Raw genomic sequence first — 25,573 nt, 5'->3', positions numbered from 1 at the left:
AGAAGAAACTAAAATGCCAACAATCAGAAAACAATGAGATTCGCGAGAGAGCTACAGCATTAACTGGATACGCAGATGTCACTAGGGTGTGCCAAGCGCTACAAAATGCAGACGAGGGAGCGGACTAGTTAACTGAATGAAGATTTCTATGAGTACTTTGACTACAAATTGTTTAAAGACTAAGTGTGTGTGTGTTAAGTCACTTCAGCCATGTCTGACCCTTTGTGACCCTATGGACTGTAGCTCACCAGGCTCCTCTGTCCACGGGACTCTCCAGACAAGAATAGTGGAGTGGGTTGCCATGCTCTCCTCCAAGGGATTTTCCCAACCGAGGGATCGAACCTGCATCTTCTGCAACTCCTGCGTTGCAGGCAGATTCATTACCTCTGAGCCACTGGAGAAGCCCAAAGCCTAAGTAACATGGCCTTAAAATATTTTTCAAATAAAAATTTACTTCAGAGTGTGAATCAGCATAGTACACAGATGGTATAAACCATATCAAGAAAGATAAGCAACATTTGGAGGACTAGGAATCTAGAATGAGTTATGAATAAACAATGAGTACTTTTTAACCACAGTTCATGAGGTACTTCTACCTGTTCCTATTTTACACACCCATTATAGTTTATAAAATATATTTGTACCAATGTAATCTTCGTAATAAACATATATAGACTCATTCCAGATTGGTATTCAATAATTTGCAATAGCTTCTTTTGCTGTGGTTTTAAAATCCCACATTGAAGGAGCCTTTAAAATGCGACAGAAAGTTACTGGCTTGCTGGACTCCATGGGACTATGCAAACAAGAGTGTTTTTGCCCAGAGTGGGAGAAAGCAGATATGTTCTGTCCTTTACAGAACACTGTTTTAATAAGATTGCTTTCCAAAATTAAAAAAAAAATAGTAACAGCACAAAAAGCTGACAGAATTTGTTATTGAAAGATGAGCTTTCGAGTATTCTTAGCCTAATCTTTGCTTTTCCTCATACATTTCTAATAATTTGACTATGAAGACCTTTAAAAGTTGAACAGTTCCCTAATTTAAGGAGATTAAACACAATATATGTAAAGCTTCCTTTGGTGTCTAGGGGCCATCTTTATGATTCTCAATACATCCCTGGAGAAGTGGCTCTTCTGTTGGAATGACTAAAGTGTGTGGAATACAATTTGCAGACATCCTCTCAGGATACCGTGTTTTCTCTATCTTCTTCTTCCTCACAGTTGAGATAACCCACATGTCAATTTCTACTATCACCTTGTAATTTGGCACTTGTTATACAGTGTACCACTTCCCTGGTGTCCCAAGTGTAGAGAATCTGCCTGCTGGTGCAAGAAACATGGGTTTGATCCCTGGGTAGGGAAGATCCCCTGGAGAAGGAAATGACAACCCACTCCAGTGTTCTTGCCTGGAAAATCCCACGGACAAAGGAGCCTGCCAGGCCACAGTTCACGGGGTTGCAAAGAGTCAGACAGAACTTAGCAACTAAACAAAAACAAAAAAAATATATACAATATACAAAAATATCAGTTGTCTCCTGGAATCACTCAAGGTTCTTAAAATACCTTATTTTGCACATAACCCTAATCCAATAGTGCTTTCACTGAGATGTGCGAATACATACATATATAGCACCAGGAAATATTTTCCCTAGAGCTAAGGTTCCCACTCTGGCTCATGTGTGCATTTTTTCTCTCTTTCCCTCCCTGCTTTTACATCTCTCCCTTTCCTTCCCCCTGTCTTTCTCCCTTTCTACTTCTTCCCTCCCTCCCTTTCTCTTTTTCCCTTCTTATTGAAGTCATCAGTTTTGACTCCAATAAAGAGAAGCTGCTGCTAGTCTAAGAAATTATAGAAACATTCTACTTACCTTAAGATACATATTCCTTTAGCCTACTCCTGATTTAAGAACTGTATCAACAGACCACAGGATCCCAGACACTCAGATCTAAGAAGCCCATTTGTAAGTTTTGACTAGCCAGCAACACAAGATTCACAGCACCTCTTCCCTAACTATATTGGCCACCTGTTCTCATTGCTCCTTTGGCTGTGAATCCTAAAAGGCACAAAAGGAAAGGGCAGGAAGCTTGGGAGTCAGCTCCTTGTTCCCCAGGTATGCCAGCCTGCAGGCAGCTCCTAAGGATCATGGCCAGTTCTTAGAACCTGGCACTTAGTTCAAGGGCATTTTGGAGCTCAGAAGCATTTGGGTAAATAACAGTGGAAGCAACTGGCATAGTTTTCTTTATGGGAGCCACATTAGCTAAGACACGCTAAGATGCCTAAAAGTGAACTGTCTTCTCATACCACTGATGACTGTTTAACCCAGACCCTCCTGTTGTTCTCAATCCTCCATCCTTTTAATCATGAAGGTAGATTCCTCAGCTTTTGAGTATTTTCTTTTCAAGTATAAAACCACTGTATTTTCTAAGAGAATTTCCTCATATGTAACAACATGCCATTAAGAGACCAATGATTGCTTGTGTCTTAGTTTTCAATGGGAGATATACCAGAATTACTAAAAGAAAGTTTTCAAAACTCGTATTTCCTGCACACAGATATGCCCTGTTGAAAAAGGAAGTAGGGGAAAAGGAAAATGTGGGCTGGTGACTGTGCATTCTGACTGAAATTCCTAAATGACTCATGCTCATTTGGGAATTCTCATCACTCATTGCTATGATAGAAAGAGACTGCCCTTCTGAATCAGGAAACCCAGATTTGAGTGAGAGCTCTGCCATTCTTCATTAATTTAGTCATTCAGCTAGTACTGAGTGAGTATTTCCTGTCAGGCACTGGGTTAAGTTCTAAGTATGGAGTGATAAACAAAACAGAGAAGCTCATTGACCTTTAGAAATTTAAAGTCTAGTTGGTGTGACAGACATTTAGCAAATGATCACCTTAAATATAATTAAATTTGAGATGCATATAAAGGGAAAATACTGTGTGCTCTGAGAATCTCAGCCACGTCACTGCAGAGAAGTAAACAGGGCTCTGTGTCTCAGCTTCACCATCTGCATGATGGCATAATAAAGACTTGGCAAATGACCATACTCAACATATGATGAGAATACTGAAAGAAAGCAGATGCGTGAGCCAGAAAATTTCATGTGGTAAATAAAAATGAATGTTTGCTATAAGTTAGAGAATATATATATATAGATAGATAGATAGATATATGTTTTTAATACACAGTAATCCACATTTCAGAGAAGGCAATGGCACACCACTCCAGTACTCTTGCCTGGAAAACCCCATGGACAGAGGAGCCTGGTGGGCTGGAGTCCATGGGGTCATTAAGAGTCGGACATGACTGAGCAACTTCACTTTCACTTTTTTCTTTCATGCATTGGAGAAGGAAATGGCAACCCACTCCAGTGTTCTTGCCTGGAGAATCCCAGGGATGGGGGAGCCTGGTGGGCTGCCATCTATGGAGTCGCACAGAGTCGGACACAACTGAAACGACTTAGCAGCAGCAGCAGCAGCAACCCACATCTTCCCCTTTAGCTAGCATGTGTATTATGATGGCCCTGCCACCAGAGAGAAGGAAGGCACAAGTGTATAGAGTTATCCTCAGTGAGTACTACAGTGGATGTGGAACCCATTTAAAGTGACTGTTAAATTATGACTAAATACAAACTGTTTTAATTACATATTATGCTCAATAAACTACCTCAAGCTTTAGTGGATTAATATAGTTTAAGAATTCAGGAAGAGCTCATTTGGAAGACTATTTTGCTCCCAGAAGAATGCAGCATCATTGGCAGTCACTTAGTAATAATATTCAACTGGTGGCTGCACTGGAACAGAAGGTTCAATCTGGCTCCTTTCAAGTAAATCTTGAAGACTTGGCTCCATGGGCCCCTTTCTCCCTTCACACAGCCCTGCTCTTTTCATGGTCACCATGTTGGGCTTCTTACAGGGTAGATTAGGAATCTAGACTGAGAATTCTGAGAAATAAAGTAACAGCTATCAAAGTATTAGGGCTTCCCTGATAGCTCAGTTGGTAAAGAATCCACCTGCAATGCAGGAGACTCTGGTTTGATCCCTGGGTCTGGAAGATCCTCTGGAGAAGGGATAGGCTACCCACTCCTGTTGTTGGACTTCCCTTGTGGCTCAGCTGGTTAAAAAATCCACCTGCAATGTGGGAGACCTGGGTTTGATCCCTGGGTTGGGAAGATACCCTGGAGAAGGTAAAGGCTACCCACTCCAGTATTCTGGCCTGGAGAATTCCATGGACTGTATAGTCCATGGGGTTGCAAAGAGTCAGACACGACTAAGTGACATTCACTTATTGAAGTATTAAGCCTGGCCCCAGAAAGAAGTGTTGTGTCATAGTTACAGTACAGCATCAGTGAAAGCAGTCAGAGAGTCTGCCCAAATTCAAGAGAAGGAGAAATAAACCTCACTTCTCTAAGGAAAGAATGTTAAAGGATTTACAGCCATCTTTAATCTGCTATATAACTAGGAACAATCAATTGGTTCCTTTTCTCTGTTAGGTTAATTCTTTTCTCTGTTGGCTTCCACCCTGAATCATCCATCCTTGTTTTCACAATACATATAGACCTAAGAGCACTCCTGCATTTATATTAAATTTATAATAGGGAGATAACAGGAAAACAAATTTCTCCCCCTAAGCCCCCATTACAGGAGTGACTGGAGAAAGAATCTGAAATTGCTCCTCAGATCCACAAGCACAGATGATGAAGAGTGTAGTTTGCATTGAAATCTTCTCCTTGCATTGAGTGCAAAAATTATTTTGTTTTTCCATTTAATAATTTATACAAAAGGAGAAAAGCAAAAAACCTCAAGTGACTTTTCTTATGTTCAATCCTGACTGAAAAAGGGATTTTTAATATGCTCATTATGATTAATTGACAAGTGAATTTGGAGATCTTAAGGAGTTTATGATGACAGAATTTAAATTGTAGTATATTTATATTTGCTATATAAAATGTACAAAAAGTTGAGCTTTATCCCCAAGGAAAAAGCCTGGCATAAAAGAGGAGCTTGGGTTTTGGAGTTACATAGATCTGAGTGAGCAAAACATTTCTGCCACATAGGAACTGTGAGACTGTCAATATATACTTGAGCTTCCATTTCATTGACACCATTGTGGCTAGAGAAACTGAGAATTAACTGTGCCTGACACCAACTAAATTTTCAGAACTTTTGCCAAGAGAATGAATGAAATCACACTATCAAAATAATCATCTGAAAAAATAAAATTTCATCAAGAAAATTCTAAGATAATAGAAGAGAGTAACTGAGGTTTATTAAGTATCTGCTTATGATAGGCACCAAAGAAATTGCTGGAGGGAAATATGAAAAATACAGGCTTTCTTCTCAAAGAAAAGCATGTCACACAAGGGCTGCAAGAGAGGAAAACATGGTATGCCCTGGAAATACAGATGCCTCTGGCCTGCAGGTCCTAGAGAGGGACAGGTGGGCTGGCACCTGGGTGTATTTTTAAGAACAGATGGAAATCAAGTGAAAAGTAGAAAGGAGAAGTGGCAGGCAGAAAGATTACTGTGCGAAAAGTTCCATTTAAACATTTTTGAGATTAGGGATAAGATGTGGGGGGAAATGACCCTGTAAGTCTGTATTACTTTTTCATCTTTGGATCCTTGGCAATGAGCCTAGTTCCTGGCATATAGTGGATACTCTACATAATCTCAAAAAGGGAAACAGGGAAGGGGAATGTGAGGTACCTCATGAGTTTTGTACTCGTTCTAATGACTTTGGATATTACACTGAAGGCCCCGGGGACAGGATGAAGGATTTCAAGTGAGGCCAATGAGGTGACATTCCTCTTTTCTAACCACTCAGTTGACAACATTCTGGGGGAAAAAAACTGAAGCAAATCTAATACATGCAAGGAACAGTTAGGGATTATAGTAAACTTCCTCTTGTGGGCTGTCAAACTTCCACAAAGATTAAGGCAGATGTAAGATTGTCTGTTTCATCTAAATCAGAGAAAACTCAAATCTGCTTCCACAGTTGCCTTGACTATGAAATTCAGACATGGGTCAGAGTACCAGACAGCTCACAGTACATTTCTATTGACCGGCCTGGTGTTCTCCTGGCTAACAAAACTCTCCTGAAAAAGTGACAATTTGGTTTCTAAGCACGTTTTTGCTGTGAGAAGATGTGTGAAGAACAGACCAATAGAAAATGTCTTGTACAAAGGTCCTTTTTTTTTTTCAATGTCTTTTCAGCTTCTTTGGAGATTTTGCTCTAAGCTCTGGTTATCGGTAACTTCTCACACTCAAAGGTTTAATCGAAGAAAACACAAGTTTGTACATGATTCTCATTATGGCAAAATAGCATTATCTACTTGAGGCTGTAAGACTGCAGATGAAAGGGGACTGGACATCAAGTCACTAGTGTATCTGGCTGTCAGGTGGAAAATGGCAACTGGGCAGCTTGATGAAATGACTTATAAGCCTCCCTCACAAAGTCAAATATTTATCTAAATGTCCTCAGAATATAATCTTGACCCACCCAGTCTTATTTTTGGCTTTTCACTTACTTGAGTTACATCCATTCATTCATTCAACAAATAACTCTTGAGAGCCTATTTTACCAAAGGCCCCACTCTGGATGTGGGAAGTAAAATGATAACTAAATTTAAAAAGGCCCTGTTTTCACTGCACTACTTCTTGGAAATTTAGTTAGGGCAATCTTCTTATGACTTTTGAAATACAATCTAATTAGTCCTACTCTCACACTTGGTTTGTGCCCTCATTCTCAGAACAAACAATTTCACAGTTCAAAGATATACCTTTATCTCTTCTGTGAGTCTTCCTTATTATTCTGGCTCCAAATAATCACTTTGTTTCACAAATTTTAGCTCTTGGTTATATACTGTGTTACTCTCTCACTGATACATCACCTGAAAGAACATACACAGATACACTGATAAATAGATATCACAGCATAGCATGTTCTAAATATCCATTTACACTGCAAATAAAGAACAGTGTTTACAATTGATGTCTCTGAAACTCCTTCAGCATGACTGAATTCCAACTAGTTCATATAAGCTTCGGAAAAGATGAACTTAAAGTGATTGTTTTATCTTTCAGGTCAGAATCCACTTAAGAAGTACGATTAGCTATGCCCCACGTTCAATGGGAGGATATTATTGGGACCTCAGTGTCACAAGTTACATATTTCAATTGTGAATTTTTGAAAGTTGGCATATAAAGAAATGAAGAAAAGAGAAGAAAAGAAATTCTACTGCTCATCATCCTCTAAAGAACATACAAAGCTGTCACAGAGGAGAACAATGGAATTGTTCTCTACCCTCCAGCTGAAATCCTCCAGAAATAGGAGATTAAAATGTGATTTGATCCTCAATGCCATGCCGGAAAGAAAGTATGCTGTGGGTTTTATGAAGAACCTGACAATAGGGTCAGGCTTAAGAGACAGTCTGAGAACCCTATCTATCATTATCATCTATAAATTGCGTAACACAAAGAGGAAGCAAAGTCAAATAGGACGTAGAACCCTGAAAACACACTGAGACTTTTGTAGTGTAAAAATTTTTACTCCAGTTCCTCATCTCAGTTTCCCATCCACTGTCTGAACACTCCCCTTACCTCCCAAAAAGCCTGAAAATATGTATTCACTCTTCACAGGGTAAGATTTTCAATCTCCTTTCCTCTTATATCAAAATATCAAAGGAATTGCTGTCTTTCTACATTGCACTGTCATATGAACACTCAAGAGGAAAAAGGAGTGCTTCGCATTCTTTTAAGTAGTGAATTCCCCTCAGTCCATTAAGAGCTGAGCAGAGCATTTGCTTAAGAGTTGTCAAAAAGGTCAAATGTTATGAAGGCATACTGTAATGTATATGATTATAAAAGATTTCATTTAATCCAATCATTTGTAATCACAAAAATCCATTTTCCACAACCATCAATCAACTCAACTTAATATTATATAACCTATATACATACCATCACTGAAAAACAGAGCAAATTACTGTTATTTCAATTGCAACTCTAGGAATTTTCAAGTTATATGTAATATAAAAAAAACTTTTTAATATTGGCACTTATTAATAATGAGTTCATTTTTAATTAGAAATTGAATGTAAGAACTATTTAAGACTGTTCTAATTTTTAGAAGGTATGCCAGTAATTGTCAGTGGGGATGGGTGTTAAATTAAACATAAACTGAAATGCCTGGGATACATAGTAGTGTCTTAAAGTATTGAGTGAATGAATGTATAATTACTATTTTCAATAAGTTTTGATGGGAAGAAAATTGGACTAAAATTCTCTGGCACTGCTGAAGTTATCCCAAATAAACTTGTTTGTTCCTCAAGTTTCTCCTGAAAGAAAATGTCCCTGCCTTGAGTAGAATTCAGCCCAAAGCAAGACAATTCTTCAAGTAGGCACTTAATCATCAGCAGTGGCTGACCCCAGGCCATCCTAGCCAACTTGCAAAAGGGCAATGAAAGAAAAATTTATCTGAGGTTGGTTGAAGTGGGGAGTAGTATTACTTTGAGTTGCTTATTTGTTTGATTTCTATGCAAGGGTGAAAAAGCAAAAAACAAACTAAAACTCTCACTTCTTTACCATTCCAGTATTAATTGCGATATAATTGACATACAGCACTGTGTAAATTTAAGATGTGCAGCATAAAGATTTGCCTTATGTATATCATGAAATGATTATCACAGTAAGTTTAGAGAATATCCGTCATCTAATACAGATCCAAAATTAAAGCAACAGGATATATATTTTCCATTATGGTAAATCTTTAGGATTTACTCTTAACAACTTCATATGCAACATCTAGCAGTGTTAATTACCCTTATCTGTTGCACATTACATCCCTTATTTACCTTATAAATGGAATTTTGTACCTTCTGACTTCCTTTGTCCAATTCCCCACCACCTCACCTACTGCCTCTGGTAACAACAAATCTAATGTCTTTTTCTATGAGTTTGTTTACTTCTGAAGCATAAGTCACCTACAAAACCATGTTAGTTCCTGATACACAACATAGTGATTTGATAATTCTATATATTTCAAAATAATCATCATTCTAAATTTAGTTCCCATTTGTCACTATATAAAGGTATTACATAATCATTGACTACATTCCCTATACTATACATTTCATACGGGTGACATTTGTTTTTCAACTGGAAGTTTTTACCCCTTCAGTTCAGTTAGGTTCAGTCACTCAGTTGTGTCCGACTCTTTGTGACCCCATGAACCTCAGCATGCCAGGCCTCCCTGTCCATCACCAATTCCCAGAGTTCACCCAAACCCATGTCCATTGAGTCGGTGATGCCATCCAACCATCTCATGCTCTTTCGTCCCCTTCTCCTCCTGCCCTCAATCTTTCCCAGCATCAGGGTCTTTTCAAATGAGTCAGCTCTTTGCATCAGGTGGCCAGAGTATTGGAGTTTCAGCTTCAACATCAGTCCTTCCAACAAACACCCAGGACTGATCTCCTTTAGGATGGACTGGCTGGATCTCCTTGCAGTCCAAGGGACTCTCAAGAGTCTTCTACAACACCACAGTTCAGAAGCATCAATTCTGCAGCCCTCAGATTTCTTTATAGTCCAACTCTCACATCCACACCTGACCACTGGAAAAACTATAGCTTTGACTAGACGGACCTTTGTGGACAAAGTAGTGTCTCTGCTTTTTAACATGCTGTCTAGGTTGGTCATAACTTTCCTTCCAAGGAGTAAATGTCTTTTAATTTCATGGCTGCAATCACCATCTGCAATGATTTTGGAGACCAGAAAAAATAAAGTCAGCCACTGTTTCCACTGTTTCCCCATCTATCTGCCATGAAGTGAGGGGACCAGATGCCATGATCTTAGTTTTCTATATGTTCAGCTTGAAGGCAACTTTTTCACTCTCTTTCACTTTCATCAAGAGGCTCTTAGTTCTTCTCCACTTTCTGCCATAAGGGTGGTGTCATCTGCATATCTGAGGTTACTGATATTTCTCCAGGCAATTTGATTCCAGCTTGTGCTTCCTCCAGCCCAGCATTTCTCATGATGTATTCTGCATATAAGTTAAATAAGCAGGGTGACAATATACAGCCTTGACATACTCCTTTTCCTATTTGGAACCAGTCTGTTGTTCCATGTCCAGTTCTAACTGTTGCTTCCTGACATGCATACAGATTTCTCAAGGGGCAGGTCAGGTGGTATTGTATTCCCATCTCTTTCACAATTTTCCACAGTTTATTGTGATCCACACAGTCAAAAGCTTTGGCATAGTCCATAAAGCAGAAATAGATGTTTTTCTGGAAGTCTCTTATCTTTTCCATGATCCAACAGATGCTGGCAATTTGATCTCTGCCTTTTCTAAAACCAGCTTGAACATCTGGAAGTTCATGGTTCACGTACTGCTGAAGCCTGGCTTGGAGAATTTTAAGCATTACTTTACTAGCGTGTGAGATGATTGCAATTGTGTGGTAGTTTGAGCATTCTTTGGCATTGCCTTCCTTTGAGATTGAAATGAAAGCTGACCTTTTCCAGTCCTGTGGCCACTGCTGATTTTTCTAAATTTGCTGGCATATTGAGTGCAGCACTTCCACAGTATCATCTTTTAGGATTTGAAATAGCTCAGCTGGAATTCCATCACCTCCACTAGCTTTGTTTATAGTGATGCCTTCTAAGGCCCACTTGACTTCACATTCCAGGATGTCTGGCTCTAGGTGAGTGATCACACCATCGTGATTATCTGGGTGGTGAAATCTTTCTCATTTATTACTGTCTTCCACCATGCACCCTCTTCTCCTTTGGCCAACATCTGTTTCTTCTCTGTATCTATGATTCTATTTCTGTTTTGCTATGCATGTTCACTTTTTTTTTTAGATTCCACATAAAAGTGAAATTATATAATATTTTTCTTTCTCTGATTATTTCACTTAGCATAATACCTTCTGGGTTTATCCATGCTAATGCAAATGGTAAGATTTTATTCTTTTTATGGTTAAATATTATTCCATTTTATATGTATACCACATTATTTATAAATTCATCTATTGATGGACACTTAGGCTGCTTCCATATCTTGAAACTGAAATCAAAACATTTGCTTAGTTGTGTCTGACTCTTTGTGACCCCATGGACTGTAGCCCACCAGGCTCCTCTGTCCATGGGATTCTCCAGGCAAGAATACTTGAGTGGGTTGTCATTTTCTCTCCAGGGGACCTCTGGACTGGGATTGAACCCGGGTCTTCTGCATCACAGGCAGATTCTTTACCATCTGAGCCACCAGCGAAGCCCAGTTATTGTAAATAACGTTGTAATGAACATAGATGTGCAGTCATATTTTTAAATTAGTGTTTTCATTTTCTCCAGATAAATAATCAGGAATAAAATTGTGGGATAATGCAATAGTACTGTTTTTTTTTTTAATTTTTTGAGAAACTGTCTTGCATAGTGGCTATATCAATTTATATTAACACCAACAGTGCACAAGGATTCCCCTCTTACCTGATCTTTGCCAATACTTGGTATTTTTTCTGTCTGATAACAGCCATTCTGATAGGTGTGTGATAATAATATTATGGTGCTAACTTGCATTTCCCTGATGTGTAGTGATAGTGGGAAGTTTTTTTCATGTCCATTGGCCATTTTCACATCTTCTTAAAAATATCATCTTCGATTTTTAAATTGTGTTGTCTATTTATATGATGTTTAATTGTATGAGTTTTTTATATAAATTTATTTTTTTTAATTGGAGGCTAATTACTTTGCAATATTGTATTGGTTTTGCCATAGATCAACATGAATCCGCCATGGGTGTACACGTGTTCCCCATTCTGAACCCCCCTCCCACCTCCACCCCTGTACCATCCCTCTGGGTCATACCAGTTCACCAGCCCCGAGCATCCTGTATCATGCTTCGAACCTGGACTGGCGATTCATTTCACATATGATATTATACATGTTTCAATGCCATTCTCCCAAATCATCCTACCCTTGCCCTCTCCCACAGAGTCCAAAAGACTGTTCTATACATCTGTGTCTCTTTTGCTGTCTCACATACAGGGTTATCGTTACCATATTAAGCCCTCATCAGATATATAATTTGAAAATTATCACATTTGATAGGCAGAATTTGTCAGTATTTTTCTTGTATGAAAAAGTTTTTTGGTGTGATGTAGTCTCATTTGTTTATTTTTGCTTTTGTGTCCTCTGGTCTGAGAATACATTCACAAAATATATTTCTCAGACTGCTGTCAGAGAGCACACTGCTTATGTTTTATAATTTCAGGTCTTCCATTCAGGTGTTTACTCCACTTTTACTTTATCTTGGTATATGGTATGAGAAAGTATTACAGTTTAATTCTTTTGCAGGTAGCTGTCCAGTTTTATTAATACCATTTATTGAAAAGACTGTCATTTACCCATTTTGTATTCTTGTTTCCTTTATTGCAGATTAATTGCCCATAAAAGTCTGGGTTAATTTCTGCACTTTCTATTCTGTCCCATTGATCCATGTGTCTATTTTTGTGCAAGTACAATATTATTTTGATTATTGTAGCTTTCTTATATTCAGAAATCAGGGAGCATGATACTTCCAGTTTTGTTCTTTTTTCTTAAGATTCTTTTGGTTATTTGGGGGTCTTTGTGTTTTCATATACATTTTGGAACTATTTGTTTCAGTTCTGTGAAAAATGCCCTTGGTATTTGATAAGGATTACACTGAATCTGTAGACTGTCTTTGGTATTAATAGTATGGCCACTTTAATAATACTAATTCTTCTAATTAATGAGCAAGGTATGTTTCCACCTGTTTGTGTCATCTTTAATTTCTTACATCAACATTTTACAATTTTTAGAGGGCAGAGTTTTCATCTCCTTAATTAGATTTATTCCTAGGTATTTTACTTTTTTATGTGATTGTAAACAGGACTGTTTTCTAAATTTCTCTTCCTAATAGTTCACTAAAAATGTATAGAAATATAACATATTTGTTTATTAACTTAATTAATGCATCTTGACCAAAATCATTGATGAGTTCAACTATTATTTTGGTGGTATATTTAAGATTCTCTATGTATAATGTCAGGTTTCCCAGGTGGTGCTAGTGGTAAAGAACCCGCCTGCCAGTGCAGGAGACATAAGAGACTAGGATTTGAACCCTGGGTCAAGAACATCCCCTGGAGGAGATCATGGCAACCCACTCCAGTATTCTTGCCTGAAGAAACCAAAGGACAGAGGAGTCTGGCGATATTGAGTGCATAGGATCACAAAGTGCTGGACACGACTGAAGTGATATAGTATCAGTCTTCCCTTGTGGCTCAGATGATAAAGAATCCTCCTGGAATGCAGGAGACCTGGGTTGGGTTATCTGCAAACAGTGACAGTTTTATTTCTTCCAGACCAATTTGGACAGCTTTAATTTCTTTTTCTTATCTGAATGCTGCTTTAGGATTTCAAATATCACACTGAATAAAAATGGTGAGAATGAGAATCCCTGTCTTACTGCTAATCTTAGAGAAGATGTTTTCAGGTTTTCATCCATTAGTATGTTAGCAGTGGGCTTGTCATACATGGTCTTTATTATGTTGAAGTATGTTCCCTCTATGCCCACATTGCTTAGAATTTTTATCATGAATGGATGTTGAATTTTGTCAAAAGGTTTTTTATTGAGATGATCATATGGTTTTTATTCTTTAGTTGGTTAATGTGGTATATGACACTGATTGATACATGGATATTGAACAATAACTTGCATGCCAGGGATTAAATCTCACTTGATTATGATGTATGGTCCTTTAAATGCATTATTGATTTTAGTTTCTTATATTTTATTGAGGATTTTTATATCTATGTTCATCAGTGTTATTGGCCTGTAATTGTCCTATATTTTAATATCTTTGATTTTAGTATCAGGTTGATGCTGGCTTTGTAAAATGAGTGCAAAAGCACTCCTTCCTCTGTAACTTTTTGGAATAGTTTGCAAAGTTTGGGTATCAACTTCTCTAAATGTTCAGTAGAATTCAGCTGTGAAGCTCTCTGGTGCTGAAAGCTTGTTAGGAGTTTTTCCATTACTGATTCAACTTCACTACTGGTAACTGATCTGTTCGTATTTTCTATTTATTCTTAATTTAGTCTTGGGAGACTGTACATTTCTGGGAATTTGTCTGTTTGTTCTAGGTTGTCCATTTTATTGGTGTATAATTATTTACAGTATCACTTATAATCATTGGTATTTCTCTGATGTCAGTTATAACTTCTTTTTCATGTCTGATTTTATTTACTTGGGCACAATTTTTTTCTAGATGAGACTGGTTAAAGGTTTATCCATTTTTTTAAGTTTTCAAAGAACCAGCCATTATTTTCATTCATCTTTTGTATTGTTTTTAGTCTCCATTTTATCTATTGCTCCACTGGTCTTTATGACTTTTTTCCTTTTACTAACCTTGGGTTTCTTTATTCTTCTCTTTCCAGTTCCTTTAAATGCATGATTAGGTTTCTTGAGATTTTTGTTTGTTTGTTTGTTTCCTAAGGTAGGCTTGTATCACTACCCTCTTAGAATTACTTTCACTATACCCCATAGATTTGGATTGTTGTATTTTCATTTTCATTTATCTCCAGGTATTTTTTAAATATCCTCTTTGAATTCTATAGTGACACATTGGTCCTTTTATAACATATTGTTTAGTCTTCACATATTTCTGTTTTTTGCAGTTTTTTCCCCTTGTAGTTGCTTTCTTGTCTCATAGCATTGTAGTCAGAAAACATGCTTAATATGATTTCAATCATCTTAAATTCATTGAGACTTATTTTGTGGACAAGTATATTATCTTTCCTATAGAATGTTATGTGCACTTTGAAAGAATGTATATTTTGTTGCTTTTGGATGGATTGTTCTATTTATATCTATTAAGCCCGATGATCTAATTTTAACTTTAAGGCCAGTGTTTTTTTGTTGATGTTCTGTATGGATAATCTGTCCTTTGTTGTAAATGGGGTATTAAATTCCCCTATTATTATTGTCAAGGCTGTATATTGTCACCCTGTTTATTTAACGTATATGCAGAGTACATCATGAGCAACGCTGAACTGGAAGAAACATAAGCTGGAATCAAGATTGCCAGGAGAAATATCAATAACCTCAGATATGCAGATGACACCACCCTTATGGCAGAAAGTGAAAAGGAACTCAAAAGCCTCTTGATGAAAGTAAAAGTGGAGAGTGAAAAAGTTGGCTTAAAGCTCAACATTCAGAAAACGAAGATCATGGCATCCAGTCCCATCACTTCATGGGAAATAGATGGGGAAACTGTGGAAACAGTGTCAGACGTTATTTTTCTGGGCTCCAAAATCACTGCAGATGGTGACTGCAGCCAGGAAATTAAAAGACGCTTACTCCTTGGAAGGAAAGTTATGACCAACCTAGATAGCATATTCAAAAGCAGAGACATTACTTTGCCAACAAAGGTTCGTTTAGTCAAGGCTATGGTTTTTCCTGTGGTCATGTATGGATGTGAGAGTTGGACTGTGAAGAAGGCTGAGCGCCGAAGAATTGATGCTTTTGAACTGTGGAGAAGACTCTTGAGAGTCCCTTGGACTGCAAGGAGATCCAACCAGTCCATTCTGAAGGAGATCAGCCCTGGGAGTTCTTTGGAAGGAATGATGCTAAAGCTGAAACTCCAGTACTTTGGCCACCTCATGCAAAGAGTTGACTGATTGGAAAAGACTCTGATGCTGGGAGGGATTGGGGGCAGGAGGAGAAGGGGACGACAGAGGATGAGATGGCTGGATGACATTGCTGACTTGATGGACGTGAGTCTGGGTGAACTCCGGGAGTTGGTGAGGGACAGGGAGGCCTGGCATGCTGCGATTCATGGGGTCGCAAAGAGTCGGAGACGACTGAGCGACTGATCTGATCTGATCTGATTATTATTGTGTTACTGTCAATTTCTCTCTTTATGTCTGTTAATATTTTAGGTGCTTCTATGATGAGTGAATGTATATTTCAATTATTATATCTTCTTCCTGGATCAATTCCCTTGATCATTATGTAATAAATGTCCTTCTTTGTTTCTTGTTAAAGTCTTTGTTTTAAAGTTTATTTTGTCTAAGTACTGTTACCCACCTTTTTTGGTTTCTACTTGCAAAGAATAACTTCTTCCATGTCCTCACTTCAGTCTCTTGTGCATTTAGATCTGAAGTGAGTCTCTTATAGGCAGCATATGCATATACGAGTCTTCTTTTAGTATTCTTTCAGTCACTATATATTTTGACTGCAGCATTTAGTCCATTTACATTTAACATAATTATTGACAGGTATGTACTTATTGTCATTTTGTTAACTGTTTTCTGGTTGTTCTGCAGTTACTTTTTCCTTTCTTCTTTTACTCTCTTCCCTTGTGATTTAATGACTATCTTTATTGTTATGCTTGGATTCTTTTCTTTTTTGTGTGTTTCTGTCATAGATGTTTGGTTTGTGGTATACCTTGCTATATATAGGGGTGTGTATGTGTATTATTAGTATAAGTTGATGATCTACATATGAACACATTTTCACAACCCTATATTTTTATTATCTATCCTGATGTTTACTGTTTGTGACACCATGTTTATGTCCTTTTGTTTTGTATATATTTGTCTTTTAACCTTCCTACTAGCTTTATAAGTGATTCAATTTAGTTCAGTTCAGTCGCTCAGTCGTGTCTGACTCTTTGCGGCCCCATGAATCGCAGCACGCCAGGCCTCCCTGTCCATCACCAACTCCCGGGGTTCAATCAGTCTCACATCCATCGAGTCAGTGATGCCATCCAGCCATCTCATTCTCTGTCATCCCCTTCTCCTCTTGCCCCCAATCCCTCCCAGCATCAGAGTCTTTTCCAATGAGTCAACTCTTCGCATGAGGTGGCCAAAGTACTGGAGTTTCAGCTTTAGCATCATTCCTTCCAAAGAACTCCCAGGGCTGATCTCCTTCAGAATGGACTGGTTGGATCTCCTTGCAGTCCAAGGGACTACTACCTTTATTTTGCATTTGTCTTTACCAATGAGATTTTACCTTTCATAATTTTGATATTTAGTTGTGGCCTTTTCTTTTTCATTTACAGAAGTCCCTTTAACATATCTTATAAAGCTGATTTGTGGTGCTGAGGTCTTTCAGCTTTTGCTGGTCTGTAAAACTTTACATTTCCCTTCATATTTAAGTGATACCCTTGGTATTCTTGGTTGTAGATTTCCTTTTTTGTTTGTTTGTTTTTCTTTCATCACTTTAAATATATCTTCTGAGCAGCAAAGCATCTGCTTAAGTCAACTGATTATTTTATGGAAGTTTCCTGGCATGTAATGTGGTGCTTTCCCCTTGCTGCTTTTAATATTCTATCTTTTTTTTAAATTTTATTTTAATTACAATATATCTTGGTTAGATCTTTGGGTTGATCCTGTTTAAAACTCTCTTTGATTCCTGGACCTGGATGTTTCTGTCCTTTCCCAAGTTAGGGAAGTTTTAGCTATTATGCCTTTAAATATGTTCTCTGCCCCGTATTCTCTCTCTCCTCCGTCAGGGACCCCTATAATGTGAGTGTTAGTATGCTTAATGTTGCCTACAGATCTCTTACACACTCCTCTTTTTTGAATTCTTTTTTCTTTTTTGTGTCCACCTTGGTGATTTTTCTACTACTCTATTTGTAGTTCACTGACCCATTCCTCTGTATTATCTAATACACCACTGATTCCTTTTAACATATTTTATTTGTTATTATATTCTTAAGCTCTGTTTCATTCTCCCTTATATTTTCTAACATTTTGTTAAACTTCTCACTGTGTCTGTTCATTCTTCTCCCAAGTTTTCTGAGCATCTTTATGATCATTACCTTGAACTCTTCATGGGATAATTTGCTTATCTCCATTTCACTTAGTTCTTCTGGGGATTTATCTCATTCCTTCATTTAGAACATATTCCTCTGTTGCCTCATTTCACTTAATTTCTTGTTTTTATTTATATGTATTTGGTAAGTTGGTTATGTTTTCTGATCTTGGAGAAGTGGCCTTAGGTAGGAGACTTGCCACATGTCCCAGCAATATACTGCCCTGTGGTCACCAGGGCTATATGCTCTAGGTGGGCTGCATGGGCCCTTCTGTTGTGGCAGAATGACTACTGTGGTTGGTCTGATAGGCATGGCTGATCTCTGGCCCATTTGGTTGCCAGGCCTTGCCTTGTTTAGAGGCGGCCATCTGTTAGTAAGCCTGGTCAGGTTATGAAGTAGCTGACTCTGAAGCTTTAGGGGATACCAGAGCTAATACTGGCCCACTGGTGGGTGGAGTCAGGTCCCAGGGTAACTGATTGTGGGGCCATTGATCCCAGACTAAAGAGAGCCTACTGCTGAGTGGAACTTGTTCCTGACGTGGCTAGCTGTGGGATCCATTGTGTCCCAAAGCTGGTGTCAGCCTACTGGTGAATGGGGTCAGGTTCCAGACAGCTGGCTGAATGGCCCAAGGTGTCCTAGAGCAGGTTTCAGCCTGCTACTGGTGGGATCTAGGCCCAGAGGGTTCTAGGGCTAGTGCTGACTCACTGGTAGGCATTGTAGTCTCTGACTGCAGGACCATGGGGATCTCAGAGTTGGAGTCTGCCCACTTGTGGGAGAGTCAATTCCTCACATGGCTGGCTTGTCATCCATGGGGTTTCCAAAGCTGCTGTTAGCCCACTGGAGGGTGGCATCATATCCTGGGATGACTGGCTGAGGTGGTCAAAGTATCTCAGACTGGTGTTGACAACCTGATGAGTAGGGCTAGAGCACAGAAGTTCTTTGGGCTTGAGCCAGCTTGCCATTGGATTAGTCAGTTCCTAAGACTGTAGACTGTAAGGCCCCAGTGATCTTGGTGGGTATGACCAGGTTCCAGGGCACCTGGGGCTCAGGGGATTCTAGGGTAGCTGACCTGCAGTGTGTGCAGTTACATGTCTACTTGGCTACATGCTTGGCCTGTGGTGTCCCAATGCCAGTGCTAACAGGCTGGGATTAAAAAAAAAAAAACAAAAAACACTAATACAGGGAAACAAAAATAATTCATAATCTATATTTCTCCAGTTTTGTAAAAAAAATTACGTGAAATTTCTGAGTTAACTGATCCTGCTATATATGTTTGTGTGCCACTTCTCCAACCCCTCCTTGGGTTTATATGTTGAAACTCTATTCCCCAGTGTGGCTATACCTGGAGTTGGGGTTCCTCCTAGGGAAGTTGTTCAGTTGCTCAGAATGGCAGCACGCCAGGCTTCCCGGTCCTTCACTTTCTCCTGGAGTTTGTCCATTGAGTCAATGATGCCATCCAATCATCTCATCTTCTGTCACCCCTTTCTCCATCTGTCCTCAATCTTTCCCAGCATCAGGGTCTTTTCCAATGAGCAGTTCTTCACATCAGGTGGCCAAAATATTAGAACTTTAGCTTCTACAGAAGTAATTAAGTTTAAATGAGGTCATAAGGGTGGGGTCCTAGTTTGATAGCATTAGTGTTCTTATAAGAAGGGACATCTTTCCCCACACTCAAATACTGAGGAAAGGACAGGTGAGGACACAGCAAGAAGGTGGCTACCTGAAAAGAGAGCATTCACCAGAAACTGAGGCCCTGATCTTGGACTTTCAGCTTTAAAAAAAGGTAGGAAAATAAATTGTGTTTTCTAAGCCACTTGGTCTGATATATTTTGTTATGGCAGACCAAGCAAACTAATACACACCCATGGCTCCTCTTTACCCAGTGGAGTAGTGGCGGCCCTTGGAGACTGACATTGGTGATGCTGCCTGAATGACCCACACCTTCACCTGAATTTGCATTCAGGCAAAACAATGCTTTTGGCACCCAGATCACTAACAAATAGCTTGACTTCCCGCAGTAGATGCTTTGCTGTACCAGCCAGCTCTTCCTTCAGTACTGAAAAATTTACTTCTCCAGAAACTAGAAGAGGGTTAATAGTGCTCAGATCGTAATCTTTGCAAAAATCTGCCCTCAGCTTGAGAATGCTGCCACAACTAAGGCCCCACCTCCTTCCTGGAGTAGCTTTCATCCTGGCCCCTCACTACATCATGGACTAAGAAATGTCATCTCTGTTTCAGAGCAACCTGTGGGGTTGGCTGAGACATTCAGTAAGGCTGCATCAGGACCAAACTTCTCCCCCTGCTGAATCATTCATCCATTCTTTCTCTTCAATAGTGTTGATTTCAAGACCACTACATAATAAATTTTTTCCAGTCTTACCTTCACATCAGAATCTGCTTCCTAGAGAACCCAACTGTAACTGCCCTCATCAAAATCACCTCTAGCTTTATTTTGCTTGTATAAAGTGGGTTTCCAATAAAAGACTACAGGGAAAAGGGGGGAAAATGTTGTAAATATAGCATAATCCAAAAAATTAGAAGGAAAGCTTGGAAGGAAAAAAGAAAAATCCTGGATTTTGTTTTTTCTCTTGCACATGTGTTACCAAGGTTTTCCTTCCTAACATTTTTTAGTGGCAATATAGTCATATCAGGCTTCTCAGGTGGCTCAGTGGTAAAGTATCCTCCTGCAACACAGGAGACAAGAGATGCAGGTTTGATTCCTGGTTCGGGAATATCCTATGGAAAAGGAAATGGCAACCCACTTCAGTATTCTTGCCCTGAAATTCCCACAGACAGAGCATCATGGTAGGCTACAGTCCATGATGTCACAAACAGTCGGACATGACTGAGCATACACACATACAATCACATCATTCCACAGAAGCACCATCAAATTAAAATGTGATCACTGTTAACAAACTTCATATAAGAAGAAATCAATGTTCCTCTTCAACCTAAAACAGATTTTCAGTAACTTCAATAACTTTGAATCTACAAGGTCTATTCCGGTCTCCTCAGTTGTGTTCTCTCTCTTCTCAATTCACCTTAACCAAAACATAGTCAATACTACCCTTCCTTCAAGGCCCAACTTAGTTTCTATATAAAATCTTAGAGTCTCAATTTCTCTGTAAATTCTTCTTTGTCCAACCCTATCTCTTCAATCGGTAGAGTCTGAGTATTCTATTCTATCAATGAACTGAAAGCTTTGGAGTTCTACAGTTTATACCTCCAAACGTCTTATATGTTTTTAGAGATAGGGTGTAAGTGTTGTAGTTCTTTAAACCCCTTAATGAGCCCATACCTTGAATATCACCTAGCAGACATCAAATTTAAACGTATATAAAAACTTTAGAGTTAGGAGAATTTCCAATGAATGTTGGCAACAGTGATTTCTTCATTTTCAGCATTATTTAAAATTCTGGTCATCTTTCTGTATTACTAAATGTTTTTAGTAATGGAGATTTTTTTGTGTGTGCTTTACAAGACACCATTTTAAGTAGTAACTTCATATAGTTTTATTTGAATTTAAAATAGTAGTGTTATATACAGTATTTTCATTTATTAACCAAGCATGACAAGTTTTGTTCTATATGAGTGAATTAACATTTTGGAGATCATTCCTAATAATTGGATGGCCGTTGCTTGCTATGTTTTAAGAAGAATAAGGCAATACTTTCTGACATTTTTCCTTCCAAAGTCTTAATGTCATACAAAACTCCTAGAGCAAAATATGTTTCAAATCTTTGTAAAAGAAAACACAGAATCTGTGAAATTAGGTGGTTAGAAGGAAAAGAGGAATAGGTATAAAGAAAACACATTAAAGTTTTATTTTTAAGTTCTACTGGGGCCTACTTGAATATGCTTTTTAGCTAGTTAAGGTTGTCACTGCTATAATAGGCCAAAAGAAAATTAAAATAGAGTGCAAATTATGCCTCATGAAGATGTACAGAAGAAATACCTAAAAAAAAAAAAAAGAAGAAGAAGAAGAAGAAATACCTAATAGGAAAGATTTAGCAGACAATACCTCTGACAGTTGTTCCCACTGATGGTGTTGGGATAATAGTACCAGTATTATGGTACTGTAGCTAAAGTAGACAACACCTTAGTGTTAATATTGGGCAGGTTATTTAAGATATCTAATGCTCAATTTTCTCCTTTTCAAAGTGCACAATAAATATTTTTAAAATGGGGGTGTGTTTTTGCAAAAATTAAATCCTATAGATTAATATGCTGAGAAATTTTTCTTTTCACAAATTTGGATGTGTGAATCTAATAAATGTGCCTCCCTTTCATCAGGTTTGTTGGCCAGTGTTATATGGACTACTTGTTCCTACTTGCTCACTGGAGCTAACAAAGGACATGATGTTGATTTGACTAGGCAGCAACAAGCTTTATATGCCTAATTCTTGGAATATTGTAAGTTTCCAAAATAAATGGAATATTTACAAATAAATAAATAAATATTTATTATCCTTCCATAATAAATGTTGTTGAATTAATTAATACCAAAAATTAAACCAGCCCTTCTTTATTGATTAGAACCACTTAAGGTTAACTTGTAAAATATCTGTATACTGCTTAAGGAATATCAGGTTTCTCCAAACTTCCCTGTTCAATATTAAATACAGATGAAGGTTACAGATAGAGATAAGCTATCTGTCCAATTTATGGATTAGAATGTTTCCCCTATTCTTTAGGTAGAAGACAATTTAGACATTCATGAAAAGATTACTTCTGCCTTTCTTTAAAAGTCTATATTGGAAGAAATTTGCCCCAAATGCTTTGAAAGTATTAACTACTGGAGACACCTGGCACCAAAGAAGTGGGGTGGATGAGGACTGAAAGATAGACACTAACTGAAAAACTTTATAGAGGGAAGCTGGAACATCCCAGGTCTCTTTCTCCATGCTTGTAGTAATAAAATTATTCCCCACATCCCCTTTCTCCCCCGCCCCCCTGCACTGACAGGATAACAGTTGCCTATTTTCTGAAAGACTAGATTTTGTAACAGGAGCGCAGTGGAGAGGAGGGTGTATAGGAGTGAAAACGAAATACAATGAAGTCTACATACTACACACCCTCTGCTTCTCTTGCCTAGAAACTATACATAAAGATTATCTCTCCACTTTCTACCACAAGAAGCTGGAAAAGGGAGCACCCTGGATATAACTCTACAACTCAAGAAAAATCCTTATTGTGGCATTTTTGAGGTCCCTTGATCAAAAAGGTGGCTTGCTTTCAGCTCACATATGGTTAACTACTCTTCCAATTAAGAATCTACTCGTCCATGAAGACACTCAGCTTCAATGAGCTGTTTGATATCTCTGGAATATGAATGGACAAATCAAGATCAGCTGTTATGTAAAAAGTCTTTTCAATGTCAAACAAAGAAGTCAAAGAAATTTAAGGCAAAACACAAAGAAGGAAGGAAGGAAGGAACTAAATAAGTGCAAAGAACAGATGGAAACCTAACTGTTATTAAGAAAGACAATACACCCGTGGCAGATTCATGTTGATGTATGGCAAAAACAATACAATATTGTAAAGTAAAAAAAAATAATAAATAAAAATACATAAATAAATGCAAGGCCAAAAAAAGACAATAATAAATAAATCTCTAAATTAAATATAAATAGTAAATATGAAATATAATAAAAAATCAGAAGTGCTTCTACATAAAGCCAAGTAAGCCTCTCAGAAAAGAACATAAAAGAGGTGAAGTAAACTATGATAATTCTTGAGAATCAATCTGGAAGGTACAAAATCCAACCGTTTTTTTGAAATTTCACCCCTATACCACCTCCAAAATAAAGAATTGAAAAATTAGAGAGAAATAAATTATGCATATGAAAATTTCTCAGAATCACCAGGCTAATGACTGAAATAAAAATTTCAGAACAATAAGTATAAGAGGAAACTCTAAAAGCTTCCAGAATATAATGCAAAAACAAGTACACAAACACAATCAAAGGAAAAGGAATCACAGTAGCATTTGGAATTTTTATCAGTCACACTGGAAGCCAGAAGACTGAGGAATGATGCCTTCCAACAGTGAGAAAGAAATGAAAATGGTTCAATATTGCTAAGACAACTTGCTGAAGCAGAGCCAGGAGGCCATTTAGAAAGTATGACTTAAGCACACATCTCAGCCTGGATAGAGTCTGACCACTGACCTGATTAAGTCGTCTAGAACACCTGCCAGAAACTCAAACTCAAACTTGTTGGACCCTTACTCCAAAATAACTCATGACGATCTGTCTACTTCTCAGACCCTTAGATCTTAACGACAGATCTTAATGGCAAATATTTTCTGACTCTCATCAGTCACAATTCTTTCCAGATAACTTTTAGCAACCGTGGGACTTTTTGTATGTATAAGTTGCTTCCTCTGAACACTCTTTCAGGCTTACTCAAATCTGTGTCTCCTAAATTGCCATTCTTAAACCCTCAAATCAATTAGTTTTTACATTTGCAGCCTCCTGCATTACCTTTTTTGGTTGACACACTTGTCAGGAAAAATGATTTTTACCCTACCTAAGCTACCAGTCAAGTGGGAAGGTAAAAATAAAGTTATTTTCAGACACCTGGTAATTCTAAAGGTAACTACCCACCTTCCTCTTCATGACAGGTTACTGGAGAACATACTTCAGCAAAATAAATGAAAGAGAGAAGAAGACATGATATGTAGAAAACTGGGGGTTCAGTGTAGGGAATTTACCAAGAAGTCCCAGGGCAGCAGCTATGCAGCAGGCCTGAAGAGCAACAATTCATGTCAGAACATTACCTTAGAGGGTTGGAAGAGGGCAGTTTCCAAGAAGAATGATAAACAGAACTATAGATTATTTGATAGCATTGAGTGTTTGGTGAAAATTATTACAAGGCATTGCCCAGACATGTTGGAACATTTAGTAAAGGATTATTGACAGACACATAGAAAACTAAGCAAAAAAAAAGCAACTACCAACTCCAGGACAAACTAAAGGTAGCATACTATTGAAATAATAGTGCATTCTCAAGCTCAGTAATAATACTTACATAATCATAATAATGTAAATATGGACTATTTATCTAATGAAAGCTGTGATAAAATAATTTTTGGAAGACAGAGGGAGAAGAAGGACGGTGGTAATAGCCTAAAACTCAACTAGTCAATAGGCCATATTTAAAATGGATGCATCAAGAGACAGCAGAATAAAAATATTACTTTAACATACAGAAGTGTAAAACAGAATCTATAGCTAGTAGAGTCAAATGAGAGTAGAGCTGCATATAGAAGGGGAAGGAAAGGGGTGACAGGCAAGGAACTGCTGACTTTCAGTGTAAGCCTTTGAGATCGATTTGGCTGTTTTTAATTGTATACTTGCATCACTCCACTTTAAAAAAAATTATAAAAAGATGTTTAGATGTTCAAAGAAAGAACTGAGGAAAACTGAAATGAATCAAAAGATATAATCAAAACATAACGAAAAAGTTCTATGATTAAAAAATAGGTATAGGGAATAAGGCAAAATTATTTCAAATAAATTCATCCTTAAATATAGTATTTTAATTAACAAGTTTTAAAAATCTTGAATATTTTAATTAACAAGTTTTTAAAAACCTCAAGTTTCCAAGCTAAAATATTCTCCAAGCCAGGCTTCAGCAATACGTGAACCGTGAACTTCCTGATGTTCAAGCTGGTTTTAGAAAAGGTAGAGGAACCAGAGATTAAATTGCCAACATCCGCTGGATCATGGAAAAAGCAAGAGAGT

This window comes from Bos mutus, chromosome 1, assembly GCF_027580195.1.
Source record: "Bos mutus isolate GX-2022 chromosome 1, NWIPB_WYAK_1.1, whole genome shotgun sequence".
In the NCBI taxonomy this organism is placed as follows: Eukaryota; Metazoa; Chordata; class Mammalia; order Artiodactyla; family Bovidae; genus Bos; species Bos mutus.
The sequence above is the reverse complement of the archived record's forward strand: the minus strand, read 5'-3'. Positions refer to the sequence as shown.